The 21,467-nt window shown below is 44.6% G+C and overlaps 1 protein-coding gene across 1 annotated transcript in view; it reads right to left on the bottom strand.

Annotated features, from left to right (window-relative positions):
- PLEKHF1 (pleckstrin homology and FYVE domain containing 1) overlaps positions 1–21,467 on the bottom strand; it is a 92,352-nt gene that overhangs the window by 36,884 nt on the left and 34,001 nt on the right. The window lies entirely within an intron of this gene.

Here is a 21,467-nt window from a genome sequence, read left to right as displayed (position 1 = left end):
GATCCTCTTCATCCTGGGAAGAGGTGACCAGAGGGGTGCCATAAAGAGGGTTCTGTCCCGAGCTCTGTGATATTCGACACGTTTATTAATGATTTGAATGACATTTATTTGTCATGTCAGGACAACCAGTCAAATTGTCCTGACATGACAAATAAATTGTCAAATTGTCCTTGGGAAGTCTGACTTGGCCACGGTAGTCCACGCTCTGGTTACATCCCGTTTAGACTACTGCAACGCTCTCTACGTGGGGTTGCCTTTGAAGACAGCTCGGAAGCTCCAACTAGTCCAACGCTCGGCAGCCATGATGTTAACAGGAGCGGAGCGCAGGGAGCATACAACCCCCCTGTTGCGCCAACTCCACTGGCTACCGATCTGCTACCGGGCTGAATTCAAAGTGCTGGCATTGGCCTTTAAAGCCCTAAACGGTTCCGGCCCAAGCTACCTATCCGACCGCATCTCTGCCTATGAACCCACCAGGACTTTGAGATCTTCCAGGGAGACCCTGCTCTCGATCCCACCTGCTTCTCAAGCTCGGCTGGCGGGGACGAGAGATAGGGCCTTCTCGGTGGTGGCTCCTCGGCTGTGGAACGCCCTTCCTATGGACATTAGACTAGCACCATCTCTAATGGTATTCCGCAAAAAAGTGAAGACCTGGCTGTTTGAGCAGGCGTTCCAATAATTAGTGCAATGATTGGTTAATGAACACTGGAATGGTACAATGGATGACGAATCTGGAACATGTTTTTGATGACGAGACGACAGTGAATGAGTATTGTAGTAACTGTTTATTAATTGTGTAGGTTGTTAACTGTTTCTATACTGTAGCACTGGATTTTTGCTGTTCGTATTTGTTGTGAACCGCTGTGAGTTGCCTTCGGGCTGAGAACAGCGGTATATAAGTAAGGTAAATAAATAAATTATATTACATTTCTAACAGAACAAAGCAAACAAACAGATAAAATACAAAATTTGTGAGTTTGGTAGTTGATTAAATGTCCTTTGACCAGTATCTGGCCACTTGGAGTGCCTCTGGTGTTGCTGCAAGAAGGTCTTCCCTTGCGCATGTGGCAGGGCTCAGGTTGCATCGCAGCACGTGGTCAGTGGTTTGCTCTTCTCCACACTCGCATGTCGTGGATTCCACTTTGTAGGCCCATTTCCGAAGGTTGGCTTTGCATCTCGTGGTGCCAGAGCGCAGTCTGTTCAGCGCCTTCCAAGTCGCCCAGTCTTCTGTGTGCCCAGGGGGGAGTCTGTCATTGGGTATCAGCCATTGGTTGAGGTTCTGGGTTTGAGCCTGCCAATTTTGGACTCTCACTTGCTGAGGGGTTCCAGCGAGTGTCTCTGTAGATCTTAGAAAACTATTTCTTGATTTAAGTCATTGGCGTGTTGGCTGATACCCAAACAAGGGATGAGCTGGAGATGTCTCTGCCTTGGTCCTTTCACTATTGGCTGCTATCCCGGCGGATGTCAGGTGGTGCAATACTGGCTAAGCAGTGTAATTTCTCCAGTGGTGTAGGGCACAGACACCCTGTGATAATGCAGCATGTCCCATTAAGAGCCACATCCACTGTTTTAGAGTGGTGAGATGTGTTCTACACTGGGCATGCATACTCAGCAGCAGAGTAGCACAGCGCAAGGGCAGATGTCTTCACTGTGTCTGGTTGTGATCCCCAGGTTGTGCCAGTCAGCTTTCATGTGATATTGTTTCTAGCACCTGATATCGAGCTCTTTTTGGGGGTTCTCCCAGCGAGGGGAGTCCCTAAGGACCGCTAATGGGGTCCTGACCTTGGTGAGCGGCCAGCGGATGCCAATTCTAAAAGACGCAAAAATGTTGAAAATCAATCTCACCAGAGGCTGAAGAGAAATCTGCGACCGAGGCGTTTATTTTGCGATTCAGCTGAAAAGGATGCGTTACAGGGATGAATCCTCCATAAGCATGCAGTACAGTGAATTTCAGGCATATTTATACAGGCAAAACAAAGAAAATCCGGTTTGAATCTCCCGCCCGCCTTCTGTCAGTTTCCTCTGTCCTGATTGGCCGGCTCCGGAACAGCTGGGAGGAGGCTTGGCCGCTGATCCCGCCTTCTGTCCAATCGTCGGCCGCTGTCGCCTCCAGGGGGCCAATCAGAGCCCTCGGAGCGCCTCCGGAGATTGTCCAATCAGCGGCCAGGAGGCGGGATGTATTTTGACAGCGCAGAGGGGCGGAATGCCTGGGAGGCGTCCGCCAGCTGATTGATCACCTTTTGTTCTTTACACGGCAGGGGGGCAGACGGGGGAACAAGGGATTTCCTGAGTTCCGATAACAGATGTGTATAGGCATAAAGGGTGGGCTATGGGTGGCATTTGGATCTCAACCTTGTGGACAAAGGGGGTCCTTAGTCACAAAGGAGCGTACACAAACACCATGATTGATTTAATCAGTCTGTTTTTCCGGGTTTTCGGCTGACAAATCTCTGGCTTTGTTTGTCTGACTCTGAAAACAAAGCCATAAGATATTGCCAGTACTGATCCATGCAATGCTAGTATGAATGGAGTTTCTTCTAAGGAAATTGGATTCCTTAACTGTAATCCCCAGGTCACATACTTTAATAGGGCAAAGTTCAAGAGGGGAAAAGTAAGGAAGGAGGGTGAGGGTACATCTCATTTCATTTCATATCATATCATATATTCCATATATATATTCTTCATAGACTTTCATAACTCATAGATTTCATAAAAAGGGGTCCCCATCCCATCCCATCCCAGTGAAGTTTATTAGAAAACCACAGCAATTGGTAGAGGCAATCAGCAGAGTTCCTGAGGTATGATCCTTTTCAACAAGGGCATGCACACACACAGGCGGGGGCCCTTTCTCCCCAAGCGGCTTGGCTTTGAGTTCGTGGAGGAAGTCTGTGATGATAGGGCATCAAGTCAATCAGTGAGGGCCGAAAGGTCCGCAAAGAGTCCGCAAATGGTGGAGAGTGGAGCAATGTCCTTCGGAGAACTGCATCTCCCAGCCAAGACCTGGAACCCATCTAGCCCCCTCCCCGGGGCTGCTGCAGCCGGCTGCCGCGGAGAAGCGGGAAAACCCGGTCGCTGACAATCAGCTGTTTCTCTGCAAGACAGAAGCTCTCAAAACAAAACTAATTTTTCTCCCGGGAGGAGCAGCCCAAAACAGAGAAACGGAGATGGCAGATAGGCTCAGAATAAGTCATAGAACAAAGCAAAATTGGAACGGCGGCGATCCGCCATGTTATGTGTTTTTGGTGGATAGCGGGGTTTGTAATGGAGGTTTCCGTATCCGCGGGTTGATTTAACGCAGATTCGGGGTCCGGGGGGCACCTGGAGGCGCCCCCCCGCGGGCTCACGGCCCTCCGGAGCCCAGAAAGGGGTTTGTGGAAACGTTCATGGAGTGCTGAGCCAGGAAAGGATACAAAAGTAGCATGCGGAAAGATAAAAAGTTTCAAGTTTCAAGTGTTTTATTGGGGAATGATACAAGGTAAGGGAGAGGGAAAGTTAGCCGAGGTTTGCAGGCATTCCTGGTCTTGGAGCTGGCGGCTGAGGCACATTCCATCTGCTGGCCTCAAAGCTTGGCCCAGGAACTGCGGAACTCCCTGCTGCAATTCATACTAATGTAAAGGCTGGGCTACCGGCTGCGCCCGCTGTCACACCCACTTTTTACTTGATGTTCAGGCAGTGCTTCTTGTAGGTAAGAGCATGGTCCAGAGTGACTCCCAGGTATTTGGGTGCGCTGTAATGCTCCAGTGGGATTCCTTCCCAGGTGATCTTCAAAGCTTGGGAGGCTTCTCTGTTCTTGAGATGAAAGGCACATGTCTGTGTTTTGGATGGGTTGGGGATCAGCTGGTTTTCCCTGTAATAGGCAGTAAGGGCACCTAGAGCTTCGGAAAGCTTCTGACAGAACAGAACACACACTTATCATATTTGCAGATGACATCCAACTGGGAGTGAGTTAATATCCTAGAGGACAGGACCAGAATCAAAAATGACTGTCAAAGATTAGAAAGCTGGGCCAAACAAGTATTGACAGGGAGAAATATATTATTATTTTATTATTATTTCCAGCATTTCTCTAACCTGCCTTTCTCAACCTCTCGAGGGGGGACTCAGGGCGGTTTACACCCGGCAACAATTTGATGCCGCAACATAAAACAGATACAAAAATATAACCACAATTTAAATCAGTAAATAGAACATTGAGTTAAAACAAGTTAAAGCATCATTATCAAACCATCCAGCCATTTCCAGTCTGATTCTACTTCCAAAGTGCTGTTATAATAACTACTACTACTACTACTACTACTACTACTACTATATTATTTAATAACATTATATTAAATTTACCTTTACACATGGAGCCCCCGGTGGCACAGTGGGTTAAACCCCTGTGCCGGCAGGACTGAAGATTGACAGGTCGCAGGTTTGAATCCAGGGAGAGGCGGATGAGCTCCCTCTATCAGCTCCAGATCCTCATGCGGGGACATCAGAGAAGCCTCCCACAAGGATGATAAAAACATGAAATCATCCGGGCGTCCCCTCGGTAACGTCCTTGCAGACGGCCAATTCTCTCACACCAGAAGCGACTTGCAGTTTCTCAAGTTGCTCCTGACACAACAAAAAAAAAACCCTTTACACATTCACACACACACACACACAGAAATATAATATAATTTATAATTAGAATAGACAAAGTATGGATTGTTGATGTTGCAATCTCAGGTGACAACAGGATTGAAGAGAAACAACTGGAAAAGTGAAAGTGCTGTAACAACAACAACAACAACTATTATTATTATATAATTTAATAATATTACATTAAATTTACCTTTACACACACACACAGAAATATAATATAATTTATAATTATAATATAATAATATTAATAATCCTCAACTGCTGCAAGAAGATCACACAGACAGACTACAAGCAGAGGCACAACACCGTTGCTCAGATGATTCATTGGAATTTGTGCCACAAACATAATCTTCCTGCGACAAAGAACTGACGGGATCACAAGCCAGAAAAAGTTACAGAGAATGAACACGTCAAACTACTCTGGGACTTCCAAATTCAGACAGATAGAGTTTTGGAGAATAATACTCCTGACCTCACGATCATGTTAATAAACAAAGTATGGATTGTCAATGTTGCAATTTCAGGTGACAGCAGGATTGAAGAGAAACAACTGGAAAAACTGACAAGATATGAGGATTTAAAGATCGAACTGCAAAGACTCTGGCACAAGCCAGTCAAGGTGGTCCCAGTGGTGATCGGCACACTGGGTGCAGTGCCTAAAGACCTTGGCCTGCACTTAAACACAACCGGCGCTGACAAAATTACCATCTGCCAGCTGAAGAAGGCCACCTAACTGGGATCTACATGCATTATTCACAGATACATCACACAGTCCTAGACACTTGGGAAGTGTCTGACATGTGATCCAATACAACAGCCAGCAGAGTGATCTTGTCTGTTTTGGACTCATCTTGTCCATGATTCTGCATAATAATAATAATAATAATAATAATAATAATAATAATTTATTTTTAACCTGCCACCATCTCCCCAAGGGGACTTGGGACAGCTTACATTAGGCTAAGCCTAGCAATTACAACAATGCAAATATACAGCATAAAAATACATCAATAAAATATAATAAAAATAAAATACCAAAAACAATACAAAATAAAAACTCAGAAGGAAATGTGGTCACAAAGGTAGGTGGGTCCCAAACCATTCAGGGCTTTGTAGGTAAGAACCTGCACCTTGAATTTCTAACAGCCTCATGGGAGTTGAAGTCCAAAACACCTGGAGGCCTGAAGTTTGCTCATGCCTGGTCTACACTGCCATATAATCCAGTTTAAAGCAGACAATCTAGATCTTATATGGCAATGTTGATGGGGAGAAGGCCTATGTGTGATACACAGGGACCATGAAGAAGAAAGTCAGGGTGTTTACCTGTATCTCACACTCTTTGCGTGGTCACCTAAGCATTCCTCAAAACACCTGGAGATCTCAAGTTTGCCCATTCCTGCTGGAGACTCATATAATCCAGTCCAAATCAGATAATCTGGATTATCTGCTTTGAAAATCTGAATTATAAAGCAGTGTAGTTCTAGCTATAGAGTATCAACTAGCAAACACACTCACCTAGTAGGGCAGGGGGTGCATTAGTTGGAAATAGAAGATATGAGAGCCTTATTGCCAATGCCATTGACATCTATGCTGTCACGCCTGGGGGCTATAACTCTTAGTGAAAGAGACATAGACATGACATCTTTCCCTTGCCTTCCTTTAGAGAACTGGAACTCCCAATGACCAAAACACTGTAGATAACTCAAAATAGGTTTTATTGTTCACAAAGAGTTATCCCTTTAAGGCTATAAGCTGGAAGTTTCAAAGGGGGTAAAGGAAATATACATTACAGTCTCTGGTTGTCTTGGGTCCAAGGAGATTACGCAGCTGAGAAGCTTTTCCTGTTCCCTCTTTTCTCAATGGCTGTGAAAGTCGGAACAAACACAGCCCCCAGTCCAATGGCCTATGTTGAAGGCACAGTGTCTTCCTTTTGATGTGAAAGGACTGGTTTGAAGGCGCTTGGGTCTCCTCAACGTTGTCCAGGGCGATCTGGACATGACGTATTAGTCCCAAGGGTAAAAACCTTAGAATTGGTGATGAGAGGTAACTTAATCATGGGCTTTAGAGCCAAGTCTCTTTCTCACATCTATCTGATAGAAAGTTTGATGGTAGAATGGAAAAGGAAAAGCTCTGCTCTCCTCCAGGAAGAGGTGCAGCCAAGCAATTGGGCTGAGGAAGCAATATAACTGGTGCAAACAACATTGATTGACAGCTATAAATAACCAATCAATCCAACAAACTTGTGCGCCAGCTGTGCCCGTACCTTGGGAAGTCTGACTTGGCCATGGTGGTCCACGCTTTGGTTACATCCCGTTTAGATTACTGCAACGCTCTCTACGTGGGGTTGCCTCTGAAGACAGCCCGGAAGCTCCAACTAGTCCAACGAGCGGCAGCCAGACTACTAACGGGTGCTGGGTACAGGGAGCACACCACTCCGCTGTTACACCAGCTCCACTGGCTGCCAATTAGCTTCCGAGCACAATTCAAAGTGCTGGTGTTAACCTATAAAGCCCTAAACGACTCCGGCCCTGTTTACCTCTCCAAACGTATTCTCCCCTATGAACCATCAAGGTTATTAAGATCGTCTGGAGAGGCCCTGCTCTCAGTCCCACCGGCCTCACAAGCGCGTCTGGTGGGGACGAGGGACAGGGCCATCTCGGTGGTGGCCCCGCGACTCTGGAACTCTCTCCCACCGGAGATCAGAACCGCCCCTTCTATCCTGACATTTAGGAAATAGGTGAAGACGTGGTTATAGAGACAGGGTTTTGATGAGTGAGACAACACCCTAATATAAGGATGGAAGATATGTATAATTGATTTTAGTATGACGACTGACCACTGTAGTTTTGAATATATTTCTTGTTTTAATGTGTTATTGTAATATGAACTATGATGTTTTTACTGATTGTATGTGTTTTTATGGTTGGAAACCGGTCTGAGTCCCTCAAAAGAGGTGAGAAGGTCGGTATATAAAACTTTGAAATAAATAATAAATAAATAAATTTACAAACTAGGCAAGTTTGGGCATGTTATACAGTTTAAACCAGGGGTCCTCAAACTTTTTGAACAGAGGGCCAGGTCACAGTCCCTCAAACTGTTGGAGGGCCAGATTATCATTTGAAAAAAGTATGAATGAATTCCTATGCACACTGCACTTATCTTATTTGTAGTGCAAAACAACACTTTAAAACAATATAATAATTAAAATGAAGAACAATTTCAACAAATATAAAATTATTAGTATTTCAGTGGGAAGTGTGGGCCTGCTTTTGACTGATGAGATAGGCTGGATGAGACAGGAAAGGAAATTCCACTTGAACATTAGGAAAAACTTTCTGACTGCGAGAGCTGTTCAGCAGTGGAACTCTCTGCTCTGAGGTGTGGTGGGGGCTCCTTCTATGGAGGCTTTTAAACAGAGGCTGGGCGGCCATCTGTTGGGGGTGCTTTGAATGCGATTGTCCTGCTTCTTGGCAGGGGGTTGGACTGGATGGCCCACAAGGTCTCTTCCATCTCTAGGATTCTATGATTGTTGTTGTTGTTGTGTGCTTTCAAGTCATTTCAGACTTAGGTTGACCCTGAGCGAGGGCCAGATAAATGACCGTGGAGGGCCGTATCTGGCCCCCGGGCCTTAGTTTGAGGACCCCTGGTTTAAACCTTTGCACTTTAAAGTTCTACACACAGGTGGTGCCACTTGCGCCGTCACAACATCAACCCATTCTTTAACAACATTTAATGATGGACACTTGCTAAAAGCATGTCTAGAGAAGCCAATGGGCAGCTGTTTGACAAACTTCTTTTGGTGGGCATTCCAAAACCCTCCTCCTCCACTTTTGTCACCTTTTCCTTGCTTGCCGCCTGAAAGGAAAAGCCAGCCTTGTGCGCTTTGGATGGGCTTGGACGGCTGAAGGCTCCCGTTTGCCAACGGCTCGTCCCCGCTCATTATCATAGGGTTGCAATCAAACTCTAATTCCTGGAATGAAATACAGCCGAATCTGTTATTGAGACAATTAAGGCTCCTATCGCCATTATTTAGGATGGCTACTTACCTTTTACTCAATGGGCAAGCGTAATGCAAGTGCCCCTATAAAATCCCCTCAAATGGCCACTGTGGCAGCAAGTAGATTTTCCTTGGAGTAAAATAATCCTCGGTGAGTGAGACATAACGATCATTTACATTAATTAGGCAGGCACCTAATGGGGTGTTCAAGAGCTGCTACATCATTGGGATTCTTCGGCGAACAGCTCAGAGCCACCCGGATGCACTCTTCCAAGTCCATAATTCTGAAATAATCCTTTCGGCCGCAGACTTGATGAGCGGCGAAGGCTGAGAGCTCACGGGAGGGGGACGCCTTGTTTTCTCCCATTTTACACAGGGCCTTCTCATCCATGTAGGAAATACATTGTGCACCTGTCACATAAATCTGAAAAATCCCCTTCTTCTAAGCAATAATGCAGTTTAATAAGTTTTCTTTCACAGTATATTTGGGAAAGAGATTCCGGAGAAGCTGCATTGGCCTGTTGGCAGAAGTACAAGGGTTGAATGAAAAGTAATGCCTCCACCTTCGTTACTAGAGTTTGGATGGGAATATTTTAATAACTAAAACGCAGAAATAATCCTTAGAACGTGCTCTTTAACTCCCACTATTCATTTTTCCATATAATCACCAGACAATTGGATACATTTCTGCCAACGATGAACAAGTTTTCTGAAGCCGTCACGGAAGAAGTCGACACTCTGTTTCCGCAACCAGCATCTCACAGTTCTCTCATCCTGGGTACCCATAGTGCACAGATCCATTGTGACCCACACATTCTTGTGAATTGTCGTTTATGCTTGAAATTTCTCTCTGAGTGATACCCCGATCGTCCTGAATCAATCTATCAACCTTTTGCTTGTGAAACTCGGTGGTTGCTGTCACAGGACATCCAACTCTTTGTTTGTCACGCAACCAGCGTCTCACAGTTTTCTTGACGTCTTCATCAGAAGCACAATGATGTCCCCGCAGATCTTTCATTATCGGGAATAGATGGAAGTCAGACGGTGCTAAATCTGGACTGAATGGAGGATGTCATACGATGGTGAGATCCAGTCTCTGAAGTTTCAAGTCTGTGCGCTTTCATTTCAGGCATCAGCATCCTGGGTACCCATCGTGTACAGATCTTCCAATAGACAAGCAAAGCAATAATGTGACCCATACGTTCTTGTGAAATGCTGGTTATGCTTGACATTTCTCTCTGAGTGATACGACAATCGTCCTGAATCAATCTGTCAACCTTTTGCTTGTGAAACTCGGTGGTTGCTGTCACAGGACGTCCAACTCTTTGTTTGTCATGCAAGACAGATGTTCCCACCTCAACATCTTTAAACTTTCTCACCCAACGATGCAAGGTACTCACATCAACACAACCCCCATAAACAGCTTGCATTCTCTGATGAATCACCTTTGGGGTGACACCTTCTGCTGTCAAGAATTCAATGACTTCATGTTGCTTAAGTCGCATTGACTGACCGTCTGCGCAGGGTTCCATACTTCACACTTTAACAACACAACTGTTCAATGATAAGGCTTCCTGCCAAAATAAAACTGTAGAAGAGATTCTACTGAACAAGCCAGTTCCTGCCGTATACCAGTACTGCCATCTGTTGAGGAGTTACAAAGGTGGAGGCATTACTTTTCATTCAACCCTCACTTTTCACTTTGTGTTTTAAGGCACCTGATTTTCAATTTGAGAATAATACTAAGTAGTGTTATATAAATTATGAGCCCCTGGTAGTGCAGCAGGTCAAACCACTGAGCTGCTGGACTGGCAGACCGAAAGATCGGCGGTTCGAATCCGGGGAGTGGAATGAGCTTCCACTGTTAGCCCCAGCTTCTGCCTAGCTAGCAGTTCAAAAACATGCAAATGTGAGTAGATCAATAGGTACCGCTTCTGCAGGAAGAGAACAGAGCTCTGTGCAGTCATGCTGGCCAAATGACTTTGGAGATGTCTACGGACAACGCCGGCTCTTTGGCTTAGAAATGGAGATGAGCACCAACCCCCAGATTCAGGCACGACTGGACTTAATGTCAGGGGACAACCTTTTACCTTACCTAGGGACTTCTAACACTTGCATCAACCCTTGCAGTAATCTTCTGAAATTATTATTATTATATCACTTTTTCTCTTAAAGAGACTCAAATTGGTGAAAATGTTCATTAAAAAGGGTCTTATTTCTGCTCATTGCTAACTTTTGAAAACCGTGGTCCAAATCCAATTGTTAATCCTAAGAGTAAACTCATTGAATCAATGCAATTTACATAAATGTCAATATCAATGTTTATTGATTATAGTTGGGATTTAGTCCAGGATTGTTTTGTTTTTGTTTAATCACTATAGAACGCTGCAGGTTAAATTCCCAAAACTATACTATATATTTGCAATGATGGTAACTATTTCTCAAAGGCCATAGTTTTAAGTACAGCTCTCAGTGACTGTCGGTAATAAATTGAGTTGTATATCCCGACAACAGCTTGTGTGTCCTTCACAGTCCGATGCAACACAAGTTAGGCCCCGCTTTAATTTGTGTAGCATCTTCACTAACGATGTCGATTTAAGACATCCATTAACGGCCCATAATGTTAATTAACTGGACTGTGCCAATAAAGTTCTATTAGCCTCCCCCTATTAAATTAATACGATACGCATTTAACAGATGTCCTAATTAGATGTTACATCATGGAATGAGGTAAATTAGAACTCAGCCATTGTTCAAAAGTAGCTTGGGTGAAGTCTATGTGGGGAGGATGGTGCCCGATGGGAGGAAAACGAGCCTTAGGGTCAGGGGAGGAGGTAAACTCGTTGTGGTTGCCTTTGGAAGAGGACTTCTTGGTGCCAGGGGTCAGTTGGATACTTCTGCTGGATTGAATGGGTTCTTCCAGAACTGGAGATCTCCCCTACTTAGGCAATCCCTCGTTGTCCGAGTAGGATTGTCTTCCAAGATCGGTGTCCTGGTGGTGGGTCTTGTGAAGCTTCAAGATGTCATTGAACTACAACTCTCAGCTAGCTTACTTACTTAGGCGATCCCTCATAGTCCGAGGATGATGGTCCTCCAAGTTGGGTGTCCTGGCGGTGGGTCCGTAGGTGACTGTGGAGCCCTATTCTTGACCTGCATGTTCTCCCGCAGTGAGGGCATCGGTTTCCAGGTGGAAGGCAGTCCCGATTGGGGTTGGCTTGACACGCCTTCCTCTTGGCACGTTTCTCCCTTTTGCCTTCCAATTGTGCCTCTTCAAAATTCTATAGCACTGCTGGTCACAGCTGACCTCCAACTGGAGCACTCAAGGGCCAGGGTTTCCCAGTTCTCAGTGTCTATGCCAGAGTTTTTAAGGTTGGCTTTGAGCCCATCTTTCAATCTCTTTTCCTGCCCACCAACATTCCCTTTTCCGTTCTTGAGTTCAGAGTAGAGCAACTGCTTTGGGAACTGTGGTCAGGCATCCGGACAACGTGGCCAGTCCAGTGGAGTTGATGGTGTTGGACCATCACTTCAATGCTGGTGGTCTTTGCTTCTTCCAGCACGCTGACATTTGTCCACCTGTCTTCCCAAGAGATTTGCAGGATTTTCCGGAGGCAGCGCTGATGGAATCGTTCCAGGAGTTGCATGTGACGTCTGTAGACAGTCCACGTTTCACAGGCATATAGCAGGGTTGGGAGGACAATAGCTTTATAAACAAGCACCTTGGTATCCCTATGGATGTCCCGGTCCTCAAACACTCTCTGCTTCATTTGGAAAAATGCTGCACTCTCAGAGCTCAGACAGTGTTGTATTTCGGTGTCGATGTTGACTTTGGTGGAGAGGCGGCTGCCAAGGGAGCGGAAATGGTCAACATTTTCTAATGTTACACCATGAAGCTGTATTTCTGGCATTGGAGAGGGATTGGCTGGTGACTTCTGGAAGAGCACTTTGGTTTTCCCGATATTCAATGACAGGTCGAGCTTCTCGTATGCTTCTGCGAAGGTGTTTAGAGTGGCTTTAAGGTCTTATTCCGAATGTGTTCAGATGACATTGTCATCAGCATATTGGAGTTCTATAACAGATATTGTCATGACCTTGGTTTTGGCTTTCAGTGTTGACTTTGGTGGAGAGGTGGCTGCCAAGGGAGCGGAAATGGTCAACATTTTCTAATGTTACACCATGAAGCTGTATCTCTGGCATTGGAGAGGGATTGGCTGGTGACTCCTGGAAGAGCACTTTGGTTTTCTTGGCATATGAAAGGTTAAAAAGGCAAGCCGCAAAAATGTAGTTTCTGGAGTATAACAACTACTTGGTTTTGACACACGTGATCTAAGGTAAGTCTGCTCATGTGCAAGCACCTCGCGACACACTCATCCTGAAGCCAGCACTAGCATGATTTTCAGGAAGAATCCAGATTTTTTGTACCCCTTAATCCAATCTTACTCTGCAGAAAGCAAAGGGGTTACTCCGGGAATAGTGCTGTACCTATCTTGGAAATTACATCTTACTTAGTTCATTCTTTGAGTGCTAATATTTGGCAATTTCAATGGTGTTGTTTAATGAAATGTTTATGAGCCGCTTGATTGTTGATATAACAACAAACTCATTGTTGACATGTTTGTTAACAGAATTGTTACTTTAGCTGAACTATTTGCTTAGTGTATTTTTTTAAATGAATGATTGAATAGTGTATTGTCGAAGGCTTTCATGGCTGGAATCACTAGGTTCTTGTGGGTTTTTTCGGGCTATAGAGCCATGTTCTAGAGGCATTTCTCCTGACGTTTTGCCTGCATCTATGGCAAGCATCCTCAGAGGATTGAATTGAATTGAATAGTGGTTGAGATGGCTTTCAAAGGACTAGGTCCATTTATGGGAGGATTAGGCTGTCTATTGCTACTAATGATGGGTTAAGAATCCCAGGTAACAGGGCCACGTCAGGGTATCCTTCTCTACAATGCCACCATCAGGTAGATCTCCAACTTTTGTACATATTGCTCCCTATCTTAAAAGGTTCAAATGGTACAGTTACAGGGGCACAGGCAGTAAACATCCGAGGGGTATTCCTGGATCCTGGATGTGATCCTGGATTCATCGCTGAGCCTGGATCCCCAGGTTTCAGTGGTGACCAGGGGAGCATTTGCACAACTAAAACTTGTGCGCCAGCTGCGCCCGTAACTTGGGAAGTCTGACTTGGCTACGGTGGTCAACGCTCTGGTTACATCCCGTATAGATTACTGCAACGCGCTCTACACGAGGTTGCCTTTGAAGACGGCCCGGAAACTTCAAATGGTCCAGCGTGCGGCAGCCAGGTTGTTAACAGGAGCGGGGCTCAGGGAGCATACAACTCCTCTGTTGAATCAGCTCCACTGGCTGCCAGTTTGCTACCGGGCTCAATTCAAAGTGCTGGCTTTAGCCTATAAAGCCCTAAACGGTTCTGGCCCAGCCTATCTATCCTAATGCATCTCTTCCTATGAACCCTCCAGGAACTTGAGATTGTGATCCTGGACTCATCGCTGACCCTGGATCCCCAGGTTTCGGCGGTGACCAGGGGAGCATTTGCACAATTAAAACTTGTGCGCCAGCTGCGCCCGTACCTTGGGAAGTCTGACTTGGCCACGGTGGTCCACGCTCTGGTTACATCCCGTATAGATTACTGCAATGCGCTCTACATGGGGTTGCCTTTGAAGATGGCCCGGAAGCTTCAAACGGTCCAGCGTGCGGCAGCCAGGTTGTTAACAGGAGCGGGGCTCAGGAAGCATACTACTCCTCTGTTGAATCAGCTCCACTGGCTGCCAGTTTGCTACCAGGCTCAATTCAAAGTGCTGGCTTTAGCCTATAAAGCCCTAAACCAGCAGTTCTCAACCTGGGGGTCGCGACCCCCAGGTGGGTCGCTGGGCCATTTTCTGGGGGTCGCGAAGGTGCCTCGGTTGGCTCCGCCTCCTCAAAATGACTGCCGGACCCTGGGCCAGGGAAACAGCCAGGCTTTCAAGGTCAGCCCCAGCTTGCGTGAGGTGTCCTTCGTGCTCCTGCCGGCCGGCAAGGGTGCAAGTCAGGCAAGGGCCTTGCACGAAGCCTGTCTTGCTGCCCTCGCGCTCCCGCCAAATGGCAGGGGCACGGGGGATGGCAAGGGCCCCTTTGCATCATCTGGCAGGGATGTGAACCCGGCAAGAGGCCCCAAACTTCTCCAGTATTTTATGTTGGTAATGGGAGTTCTGTATGCCAGGTATGGATCAATTCCATGTTTGTCAAGAGTTCAGAATGATTTTTGATGGCAGGTGAACTATACATCCAAGCAACTGCAACTCCCAAATGTCAGGGTCTATTTTCCCCAAATTCCATCAATGTTCAAATTTGGGCATATTGAGTCCAGATCCATATTTGGACCAAATATGGTCCAGATCCATATTTGTTTGGGTTCGCAATGCTCTCCAGATGTAGGTGAACTACATCTCCACCAAATCACTGTCAATTCCTCCCAAACACCTCCAGTATTTTTTGTTTGACATGGGAGTTCTGTGTGGAGGTCTCAGTGGTCTGTGGAAGTCAGAGCTGAATCGGTTGAAGGTACTGCAAATCCCATCCATCTGTTTTCCATACTCCCCGAAACATATTTTTTCTGATTAATTACAATGCTTTAATTATGTTGAATTTGTAACAATGAAAGCACATCCTGCCTATCAGATATTTACATTACAGTTCGTAACAGTAGCAAAATTACAGTTATAAAGGAGCAACAAAAATAATTTTATGGTTGGGGGTCACCACCACATGAGGAAGCATATTTAGGGGTCCCGGTGTTAGAAAGGTTGAGAACCACTGCCCTAAACGGTTCCGGCCCAGCCTATCTATCTGAATGCATCTCTTCCTATGAACCCTCCAGGAACTTGAGATTGTCTGGGGAGGCCCTGCTCTCAATCCCACCTGCTTCGCAGGCATGTCTGGTGGGGACGAGAGACAGGGCCTTCTCTGTGGTGACCCCTCGGCTGTGGAACTCCCTCCCTAGGGGTATGAGATCAGCCCCCTCCTTCCTGACTTTCCGAAAAAAAGTAAAAACCTGGCTCTTCGAGCAAGCATTCGGAACCTCTGAATAAATAGACAAACTTGAATTGGAAAATGACCCAGGAATGGCCAAGACAATGTAACGGATGAGGATTTGTACAAGAGGACATCGTTCTTTTTTAAATTGTTTACTATGCACTGTCGTTTATGTTTAACTTGCATTTAATGTTTTTGCTTTATTAATGTATGTATTTTGTTTCGGCATCGAATTGTGCTGACTATGTATACCGCCCTGAGTCGCCTTCAGGCTGAAATGGGCGGGATAGAAATAATGTAAGTAAATAATAAATAAATAAATATTCACCTTTCTCTGTGCTATCCAAAGCTAGAAAATATATATTTCTTGGCAGGAGTAGCACTTCAAAAATGTATGTGTTCTGACTTACATACAACTTCAGAACAAACCGATAGAATCTCTCTTGTTCAAAAATTGGAGACTGCCTATGTGTATGGGTGTGTGTATGTGTGTGCGTGTGTATATATATATATGGAGAGATGCCAGCCACATGACCTTGGAGGTTAAAATTGCTGGACGAAACATTAACAACCTTAGATATGCAGATGATACAACTTTGACGGCCAAAAGTGAGGAGGAGCTGAGGAGCCTTCTAACCAAGGTGAAACAAGAAAGCGCAAAAGCCGGGTTGCAGCTAAACGTCAAAAAAACCAAGATTATGGCAACAAGAATGATTGACAACTGGGAAATAGAGGGAGAAAACGTGGAGGCCGAGACAGGGTTTGTATTTCTAGGTGGGAAGATGACTGCAGATGCAGACTGTGGCCAGGAAATCAGGAGACGCTTCCTTCTTGGGAGGAGAGCAATGACCAATCTCGATAAGATAGTGAAGAGTAGAGACATCAGACTGGCAACAAAGATCTGCATAGTCAAAGCAATGGTATTCCCCATAGTAACCTATGGATGTGAGAACTGGACCTTAGGGAAGGCTGAGCAAAGGAAGAGGGATGCTTTTGAGCTGTGGTGCTGGAGGAAAATCCTGAGAGTGCCTTGGACTGCGAGAAGATCCAACCAGTCCATCCTCCAGGAAAGAAAGCCTGACTGTTCACTGGAGGGAAGGAGACTAGAGACAAAGTTGAAGTCCTTTGGCCACATCATGAGAAGACAAGAAAGCTTGGAGAAGACAATGATGCTGGGGGAAAGTGGAAGGTAAAAGGAAGAGGGGCCGACCAAGGGCAAGGTGGATGGATGGCATCCTTGAAGTGACTGGCTTGACTCTGAAGGAACTGGGGGAGGTGATGGCCGACAGGGAGCTCTGGTGTGGGATGGTCCATGAGGTCACGAAGAGTCGGAAGTGACTGAACAAATAAACTATATATATATATATATATGTGTGTGTGTGTGTGTGTGTGTGTATGTATGTATGTGTGTGTACATACACACACACACACACACATATGTACTGAAAGGTTGCAGGTTCAAATCCAGGGAGCTAGGTGAGCTCCTGCTGTTAGCCCCAGCTTCTGCCAACCTAGGAGTTCGAAAACATGCAAATGTGAATAGATCAATAGGTACCTCTCCGGCGGGAAGGTAACAGTGCTCCATGAAGTCATGCTGGCCACATGACCTTGGAGGTGTCAACAGGCAACACCTGTTCTTCAGCCTAGAAATGGAGATGAGCACCAACCCGCAGAGTCGGACATGACTGGACTTCATGTCAGTGGAAAACCTTTACCTATATATATGTGTGTGTGTATACACACACATATAGATACATACACACACATATATACATATATATGTACAGAAAGGTTGCAGGTTCAAATCCAGGGAGCTGGGTGAGCTCCTGCTGTCAGCTCCAGCTTCTGCCAACGTAGTAGTTCAAAAACATGCAAATGTGACAAGATCAATAGGTACCTCTCTGGCAGGAAGGTAACAGTGCTCGATACAGTCATGCTTGCCACATGACTTTGGAGTTGTCTACGGACAATTCCGGCTCTTTGGCTTAGAAATGGAGATGAGCACCAACCTCCAAAGTCGCATATGAGTGGACTTAACGTCAGGGGAAAATCTTTACTTCTATCTGTCTATCTATCTATCTATCTATCTATCTATCTATCTATCTATCTACCTATCTATTGGGGTTCAGCCTGAGTTTGAACTTGAACCTGATTCTCTGTTTGTTCCTCCTGATGCTAATGAAAATATATTTACTGATGCTAATGAAAATGTACTTCCTGATGCTAATGAAAATGTACCTCTTGATGCCAATGCTCCTGAAATTAGTGAGGAAGAAACTTCTGTAGATTTGGAAAATGAAAGTGTTCATGAGAATGTTTCAGAGGGAAGCCATGACCTTTCACTCCTTTCTGCACCTGGGAACCTTAATGAGAATAGAAGGGGCCAGATCTGGCAAGACAGGAGTGAATCACTCAGCTTGCAAAGGTCTTCCAGATTAAAAGAAAAACAAACAAGGGCTTCAAAGCAGGGAGGCGTATCACGAAACCAATTCCTCGGCTTTAAGTGCCTTCCGCCGGGCTGACTTTCTCAGTTCAGGCATCGTTTTAGATTGATGAAGACCTTGGCAGTTCTCCCGGTTAACCTGGCCATCGTCTTGAAAGATTTCTAGGACATCAAGTACGGTTAGTGGATTGCTAACAGGTTCCAGTATTTTACAGTGTGGCTTTGGGTTTTGATCTTGTTCATGGAAATTCATGTTTGCTGATTTTGCTGTGGCTTTTGACTTTGCATTTTTCTTTTATTTTGTAACCATTTTTCTTCAATAAAAAAGGATTGTTTTTTCACAGTCAAGTGTGGTGGATAGTTATCTTAGGGCCTCGTTTCCTGCTCTGGATTGCAACACTATCTATCTATCTATCTATCTATCTATCTATCTATCTATCTATCTATCTATCTATCTATCTATCTCCAAAATACCCGGGACTAGAAGTGTTTAGGATTTCTGATGTTTCAGCTTTTGGAATATTCACAATCCATAATGAGAAATTTTGGAGAGGGCACCCAAATCGAAATATGAAACCAGGTGCTTGGCCCAGATCCATCCAGTTCTTCTTACGTTCTGGCATTATTTATACCTGGAGGCTGTGGAGAAATGGAAACCAAGCATTTCCCAGATCAAAAAAGATGATCAATTCTTGCATCAAGTCCACCCTTTCCTCCCTTTCGGTCATTTTAATGTAAGGATCTCCAAAAAAGAGAGATAGAAATAGAAAGGAATGTTTTATTCATAGGGCTTTCTTGCTGCAAAGAAATTGATGTGTTCAGGCTTGTCCTGATTTATAATCCCATCCCAACGAATGCCGTTTTTCTCTTTCATTTCAATGTCAATGTGCATCCTGTGTTTTTTCTCTCTCTCTCTTTTAATTTCGGTATAGTTAATCTTTGAAGCACACGTTTACTCTTGAGGATTGAGCTCGGAACGAAGGCCACTCCTTCCCTTTTCCTCCCCTCAAAGAGGAAAAAAAATACCACAATGGGGGGAAACTTTGCATTACAAAGCCTGTGCGCAGGTATTGCTTATTAAGAGTATCAAAAGAGTTATTTTCCATCTCAATTTGAAGACAGACACAGGAGTTTACACGGTTCAACAGAATGCCCCTGCGAAACAGAGGGGAGGCGCGCGAGCCTTAGAAGAGAGGCGGCATTTACATAATCTCCCTTTCTTTTTTTGGCTAGTCCTTGATACATTCCGCAATAAACACCTGCCCATGAAACTGTGAAAAGGAAAGTCTTTTCAGAAACTAGGAGGAAAACGCACACAATACCGTTCCTTTCTAGGCCAACAATAAAAAAAATCCAAAACTATCAACGTAATGCCAACTATTCCGCACATCCTCCTCATGCCCAGTTTTAATACAAAGACACATAGGGAGCACAACTAGGCTTGGGCGGTTTCGTTCGTTAATTTCGTAATTCGTTATTAATTAGTATTTAAATTAGCTTACGATCCAATATTGAGCCATGCAGGACTACTGTGAGGAGTAATTAAAAATCGAAACAATTTTTTTCAATTTATTTCGTATTGTTTCGTAATTGTTTCGAAATTGTTTCGTAATTATTTTCGCATGTCTGGTGCAAGTTTTATAGTTGTTGTTTGTTTTATCACACCAACAGTCAACAACAGAGGGAGAGGGAAGCTTCAGAAGTTCCTCCTGTCCCATTTGGAGGGGTTTTTAGCATATTGCGCAATCGCGTCCGCCATTAATGAATCGATTCGTAATTGTTTCGTAATTTACGAAATTTTGTAAATATCGAACTTTTTTAAAGAAAAATTTCGGAATTCTTTTAAAAAACGAAACGCAAAAACCCCCTAAAAACGAATTGAGTTTAGAAACAAATTTTTCCGTGGTTGCCCAGCCCTAGAACACAACATTCTTGTTTTGAATCTTAGCATGTGAAATGTGTAATTTTCAGGAGTAGGCTACATGCGATGCGGGCAGCCATGGAAATCTTAGTGATGGGAGGATGGAGTTATCATTATGTTAGCATTATGTCCCAACGCACTTTATCAGAGATCTAGGATATCTGCATGCCCATTCCACTCCAAAACACACCACCTGGTCATGCCCAGCACGTTTAATTTTAATTATTACATTTGGCCCTGGCATTGTTTTTAATTGTATCATTGTGTGTTGTCAATGTTATTGCTTTGTTTTCTGAGTTATTTTGCTGTTTGTCGTTACTGTTGTTTTTACTATTGTATTTGGGCTCGGCTTCTTGTAAGCTGCACCGAGTCCTTCGGGAGATAGTAGAGGGGTACAAATTTATTTATTTATCGTGTCATCCGCAACCAGAACATTGTATTACATTTCTAACAGAACAAAACAAACAAACAGATAAAAGAAACAACACAAATAATCTTCACCTTGCTTCCAAACACCACCACACAAGAGCTGTAGTTTTATAGTTTATCGAGGAAGAAATCAAAGTCAAAATAAAGAATAAGCATTGCAAAGTTCCAAAGATTAAGGTTAAATGCAGAATATAGTTCCAAAGATCTTCAGGTAAAAGTAGGAGACACAGTCCTATTGGCAAAGTTCAAACCAGAGTCCCAGGTACAAGCAATGAAACAATTGCCCCATGAATCACAATGCAAGAAATCCCAAGCGTACTGCTTTCCAGGCTAAGATTATTCCATGAAGCTTTCAGGCTAATAAGCTACGTTGAACTGACACTTTCCCTTGGTTTGCAAGAAGCCCAAATACCTTTCTAACATGAAAACATTACATGAAATCATTGCGATGACCTTTCACCGAGCTGGCCTCTTGTCTGCTGGCCAGGCGAGAACTCCACCTGACCCGGAGATCAAGACAAGCTTGCCGGGTCAGGTCACTGTCAAGGCTTTCAGTACTTTCAGTATCAGCATGGGAAGGAGGTGAATGCCTCCCCACTTGTTCGCTATCTCCTTTGTTAAAATTCCCTTCTCTTGGGAACTGTTAATGTTGACTCTGCACTGTCTGTGCTGTCTGTGGGAGCCGCAGGCCCAGAGATCTGAGGCACAGAAAAAGAGCCAGGAATCTGCATCCCATCATCCTCATCATCACAGAACATCTCAGCCACAACACACTCCAAGTGGCCAGCTTCTAGTCAGAGGACATTTAGCATAATGACACATTTTTAAACTTTGTGTTTTTAAATACATGTTAACTGTACCCTCAACTTGCTTCTGACATGATAAAAATGTGCTCTTTTTTGGGAGATGCTCAAAAACAGATATAGGGAGGGGGGCTTCTGAAACAAGCAAGCAGAAACCAATAGTGATTCTACATGAATGCACAACCCTAGTAAATATGGGAAGGCGTCAACATTGCT

The sequence above is a fragment of the Anolis sagrei genome, chromosome 8, assembly GCF_037176765.1.
Source record: "Anolis sagrei isolate rAnoSag1 chromosome 8, rAnoSag1.mat, whole genome shotgun sequence".
Lineage (NCBI taxonomy): Eukaryota > Metazoa > Chordata > Lepidosauria > Squamata > Dactyloidae > Anolis > Anolis sagrei.
This window is presented reverse-complemented; position numbering and strand designations above follow the sequence as displayed.